Source organism: Sinocyclocheilus anshuiensis, unplaced genomic scaffold (genome assembly GCF_001515605.1).
Source record: "Sinocyclocheilus anshuiensis isolate Anshui unplaced genomic scaffold, SAMN03320099.WGS_v1.1 scaffold1185, whole genome shotgun sequence".
Lineage (NCBI taxonomy): Eukaryota > Metazoa > Chordata > Actinopteri > Cypriniformes > Cyprinidae > Sinocyclocheilus > Sinocyclocheilus anshuiensis.
In genome coordinates this window covers 27,947-33,173 of record NW_015548278.1, presented here as the reverse complement: position 1 = coordinate 33,173, position 5,227 = coordinate 27,947, and the positions used below count along the sequence as shown (strand labels likewise).

General features: G+C 40.8%; 1 pseudogene; it reads right to left on the bottom strand.

Annotated features, from left to right (window-relative positions):
* LOC107655801 (synaptotagmin-2-like) overlaps window positions 1-34 on the bottom strand; it is an 11,286-nt pseudogene extending 11,252 nt beyond the window's left edge.
* Window positions 35-5,227: the final 5,193 nt, after the last annotated feature.

Genomic DNA, 5,227 nt, shown 5'->3' with positions numbered 1-5,227 from the left:
CTGGTTCAGCAGTCCGCCGAACACGGACACCCATATTCACAAACCTCATACCAGCTGTGTGTCAAGAATCAAATGCACAACTGAAAATAATGACACAAAAAGAGGATGTGTGGAAGACCCTGTCCAGTAAATCTCAGAAAGAAAAAAAAACTTAAATGAGAAATATCTGAATAAGAAATGTCTTTATCATGAAGGAAAAGAAAAGAAAAAATATATATATATATTCAAAGTCATTATTGATGCTGACTGGATTTGAAGAGTTTTTCTCAAGAAAGGTGAATAACGAAGTAACAACTCTAGTGAACTAACTAACTAACTAACTAACTAACTAAACTAACTATGAACTATGTAAACAACAATATTTTTTTTGGACAAAATATTATTGTGGTCCTATATATATTTGTATATATTTTTATATATTCGGCATGATCTTGAATTATTTGGTTCTTCGAAGCTCATCCCGGAGTTGCTGTCATAGCAACAGGTCCTAAACTTAAACCTGCTCGGGAGCAGGCTTATTTAATGTAAACAGGATTAGATCGCATCTTTTTAAGCAGAATTGATACTTAAAATCTGTCCGCTACCACCGCTACTTTATTACAAGAGTACCCTAGTAATCCAGGGACAATAATTTAAAAATAATAATCATTTAAAAATTAATTTAAAGATAATATAATAATGTTGTGTAGTCTTTAATACTACAGACACAGCCAGCTTTACTCACTGAAAGATTTATTCGTCATAAAATGATTACTTCATAATTGTACTCGAGTCTTACACATGCTATACAGATAATGCAGAGTCGTTTGAGAGCATTAATTTGAGTGGTGACAGCTATTATGGGAGTGGCTTACACAGATGCAGATAACATGATCTTGACCCTTAAGAAACTTTAATTAATGCTGTCGAGTAACAAATCTGTTCAAATATAAAATTAAATGAATTGCTAATTACTACATTGAAATAAAAATGTAAAGCCTGTACAAATATTAGAAATCGTGAATATAAATAATTGGGAATCATGTAAAAAATTAAAATAAAATCGATTCATTTATCTATTATAACATTAATGTAGTTTCCTTATAAAAGTCCTGTCTCTCTTTCTCTCTCCCATGCTTAATGTGATTATGGGGGGGAAAAACAAAACCAAAGCTTAGATAACTCAGATAAACAAGGCAAAATGATAGCTTTCTTCCCTGCATTGATTGACTCATTCGTTTACTGCTTCATTCAGGTCTTGAAAACACTAAACGAAAAGAAACAACACATCAGTACCATCCTAAATACCCGTTCGTCATCACGCACTGCAAAATGTTCTTTGTGCAAGAGTTCTTTATGCAATGTCTAATTTTGTTTTCAGATTTATGCAGATTCATGGTACTAATGAAAAATCCTGAATGTTTAGTTGTGCTTAAGACGTGTCAATATGTTATGGTAGTGTAATTAATTGTTTTCCAAAATCGTGAGGGGATGGATTTGTAATGAAGTATTTTTGCAAAGTAGGCAGACTGCTCCAATCACGATTCATTTGCAAACTAACATCGCATTGTAATTAATATTTACTTAAAATGTAACTAAAATGTATTTTCATACAAATTACGTTTCTCCACTGATAAATATATAGCCTACCTTTTTTCTTTGCTCCATTGCAATATTTATCAAATACTATTAATTTCGTGAGATTCGACATTTATCATAGCTACATGAAATACATATCGTTACCATATAAAAGTTAATTACAACTGGGAATGCTGTGGCAAGTGTGGACGCATCCTGTGCGCCCTAAACGAGATTCGCAGTAATGCGCGCGTAATTCGGGCTCATTTTCAGCGCAACAGGTTACGATGATAACGCACAAATATACGCGTTAAAATGACATATTTCACAAAACTAAAATAATTTACCCCGATATTGTGCCAATTGCTGATGTGTGTCCTGTCAACAATGCTAAAGTGTGATATAAAAGCTTGTCTGTATAAAAAAAAAAAAAAACACGAACAGATCGCATCCTACCTGATAAATGAATACCTCGGGATATCTTGCGTATGGAAATACCTTCCTAAATTAACATTAAGATGATGCCTGGGTTTGTTTCCCCAGCAGCCCTCAGCCAGACATGCTGAAGTGTGTATATTGTGATAAGTGTGGTGCTGGTGGTTTAACCCCCTCCCCACCAGCTTTAAACTCAAGTGATTTCATTAAAGCACCACTAATCTCTCTCCCCCTCCCCATCACATTTGTTATGCAGTTATAGAATGTTTCTCCATAAATTCACCAGTCATATAAATCATGCCTCTGCCTTTATTTCAGGTATGGAAAAAAAAAAAAAAAAAAAAAAAACTTTTTTTCCTTCCCAGTGATGAATATATGTTAATCTTGTGCTCATTTCCTCTGAGAGCTCTTATTTATGTGACTGCAGAGCATCAACTGCCCCTCTAATCAACATAAAACATAATGCTCGACATCATTGTTCCCATCTGGGACACGTTGTGGATGAAAATAGCCTTTCTGCCTTGATAATCTGTTTGATCACAGATTACACTTGCAATTTTTTCTTCAATCAATAAAAGTTTAGTTACACTGCTATTGATCTAAATGTACTGCTTTTGAATGCCAGTTTTGTACATCGGGCTTTGATATAGCACAAGAACTGATACAGCCGTTCCCTATCAAAAGCTACACTCGATGCTGCATTTCTTTAATGCTGATTAGAACATTCTTTGTTCAACCGGTTGTGAAACGTGTGTCAAATACACCACGAATTTGGCTTAAATCGGTCTGTGAAATCATTGGAATGTGTGCACCTGAGAGGATATAAATAGACGTGAAACGGACATACCTTCAGGTTTCTTTGTCTTCAGGGACCGTATTGTGTTTGTGTGTGCTTTGCGCTCTGTGCTGCTTTGAAGTTTTTTGTTTGTTTACAAAATAAGAAAAGAAGTAAAGTTACATTATGGCTATGTCGAGGGATTGCGTGATGAAATGCGTGCCTCCTTGTTCGAAGCCCATCTCGGAGGATGACCCGCATACCTTTTGCTTTGACTGCTTGGGGAATGAGCGCACTGCCCTCATCTTCGAGTGAGAGTACTGCAATGTCTTACCCATCAAGTGGTTTGTGCACGGCTCACTTTCTTCAAAGAGGAGCGAGCCGCCACTCCCTCATTAAGATCGTGGGGGTCGCATGTCAATCTGGCTGAGGCGCGACAGGCTGGTCCTTCCCTTTCTCTCGTGCTCTCGCCAGATCCTCGCGCCCACTTCTGAAGCGTGCCCTGGCACTTCGGATCGGGCAGATAACACCTCATCTCTTGCTTCTGCAGAGATGGAGATCGAGAGTGCCACCTCAGAGCACTCCTCTTGTGAGGATAAAGCATATGAGGAGTTACTTGAGGTTCATTCATGGAGTAAGCCATATTTGTCCCGTGTCTTTGTACCCTCAATGTCGATTTATTTGACTATCGTGGATGCGACGGCACAGGGCTACATGATGATGTCCCAGGTGGAAGTGACGCTCACGGGGTCTCTCTCCCCTGGAAGCGCATCATTGCTGAAGAAGCTAATGCTCCCAACCAAGCCCTGAAGAGTAACATCCACGCTGGTGGGGAAAGCGTTCCAGGCAGCAGGTCAGAATGGTGTTGCACTGCACACCATGGTGGTTCTGCAGGCGTACCAGGCTAACCTGCTGAAATATTTGAGCACGTGCTGGGGCATTGATGAGGATCCGTTTTTAGAACTTCGCCAGGCTACAGATCTGTCTCTGTGGGCAACCAAGCAGATGGTCAGCGCCATCGGCCGTTCTATAGCTGCTGTGGTCACCATGGATAGGCACCTGTGGCTGAACCTCATGGGCATCAAGGACAGGGACCGGACGTTCCTCCTTGATGTCCCTGTCTCACCTTCCGGCCTGTTTGGCGGCTCCGTTAATGCGGTTGTCAGTAAGTTCTAAGAGGAAAAGAGGCTCTTGTAAAGTTTCTTCCGGCAGATAAGGCTCACTCTGCGGGGTCTTCGTACTCTTTCTATGTGGTTCAGACCCTGGTTTCTCCCCTGCCGTGCTCAAGCATCGGGGCTGTCGGCCACCCAGTCCTGACCAGGTCCGGATTCTCTGAGACGAGAAGCCCAGAAGGAGAGTATGGTTATTTGTGCACCTCCTCGCCAAGATGGTGGAGCGAGTAGACTCCACAAACCACCAAGGAGCCAGACCTGAGAATGGTCTAGAAAATGGCTACAGGATACAGTTTGAGCACCGTCCTCCGCATTTCAACGGCATGATTTTCACTGCTGTGAAACCGGAACAAGAGCATTTGTTGACACAGGAATTGTAAGCTTTGCTGGACAAAGGGGCCATAGAACATGTTCTCCTCCTAGACAGAGAGTCGGATTATTATAGCTGAAATTTCCTGGTTTCCAAAAAAGATGGGTGGTTGCATCCAATTCTGGATCTTTGCGGTTTGAATCGCTACCTCAGAACAAGTCCAAAATGCTGACAATCAAAATGATTGTATCAATGATCCAATCCAGTGATTGGTTTGTGACAATCGACCTCAAGAATGCATACTTCAATATAGAATTTTTGCCACAACACAGGAAGTTCGTGAGGTTCGCTTTCGGGGGCGAAGCTTACCAGTGTCGGGTTCTTCCGTTTGATCTAGCCTTATCGCCCCACACATACACAAAATGTATGGATGCAGCACTGGCTTCTCTGTGACTCAAGGGCATCCGAGACCATGAATTACATGGATGACTGGCTGATGTTGGCTCAGTCTCAAGAACTTGTGCTTCGACATCAGGATGTTGTCCTTGCTCATCTCAAATGTCTGGGGTTGAGACTCAATGCCAAGAAAAGCATTCTCTCTCATGCCCAGAGGACAATTTATTTGGGGGTTGTATAGAATTCGACACAATGCGGGCACCTCTCTCCTGCACATGTCAAACCCATTCTAAACACCCTAAAGAATAGCAAGATAGGCCAGAAAGTTGCTGTTACAGTCAAGTAACCCAAGACGTGTACCATAAATGCCTTGTTTACTGCAGAGACTTTTGGTATGTTCAGTACAGCATACTAATACACTATTCTTACTGCAGTATATGGTATGTATACTGACATATCTTTGGTTGGGTGGTTTGGATCTGACCAGCACCCTTGGCCTTTAGTTGCTCATCTTATCTATGATGTGTGCTATGAAATGAAATCCAAGAGGTTTGATTGGCCAGAATAGGTAATTATAGACTA